Source organism: Diaphorina citri, unplaced genomic scaffold, assembly GCF_000475195.1.
Source record: "Diaphorina citri unplaced genomic scaffold, Diaci psyllid genome assembly version 1.1 scaffold69347, whole genome shotgun sequence".
NCBI lineage: Eukaryota > Metazoa > Arthropoda > Insecta > Hemiptera > Psyllidae > Diaphorina > Diaphorina citri.
The window spans coordinates 1-393 of record NW_007446564.1 but is presented as its reverse complement, the minus strand read 5'-3'; the positions used below and the strand labels follow the sequence as shown (position 1 = coordinate 393).

The 393-nt window shown below is 39.4% G+C and overlaps 1 non-coding gene across 1 annotated transcript; it reads right to left on the bottom strand.

Annotated features, from left to right (window-relative positions):
• Positions 1-165: 165 nt before the first annotated feature.
• LOC113473717 lies at positions 166-275 on the bottom strand. Its single transcript, XR_003395620.1, has one exon. It is a non-coding gene; the product is annotated as a U6 spliceosomal RNA (small nuclear RNA).
• Positions 276-393: the final 118 nt, after the last annotated feature.

Sequence of the window (393 nt, the reverse complement as noted above, 5' to 3'; positions counted from 1 at the left end):
TTTTTTTTTTGAAAATTACAAATAAAACACCCCTTCCAGGTTTTCATGTCCTGGAAGGGCACTCAAAATCGAAGCCCCCATGCTGAACTGCCAGACTTATACGTTGGAGTAGGTTAAATCTTGCTTTTTTCTCTCCTGTTTGATCAATCATCCTTTTTCCGATTTAAAAATGTGGAACGCTTCACGATTTTGCGTGTCATCCTTGCGCAGGGGCCATGCTAATCTTCTCTGTATCGTTCCAATTTTAGTTGTAGTTACAGTTTCCTCTATCAAACCTCCTTTTATTGCAATGTAGATTCAATTTTACTGACCAGGTAATAGATGTACATACCTGTTGAAGGCAGAGTCCCGTACTGCAGAATTAGGATCGGACAATAGTTTCACTATGAATGG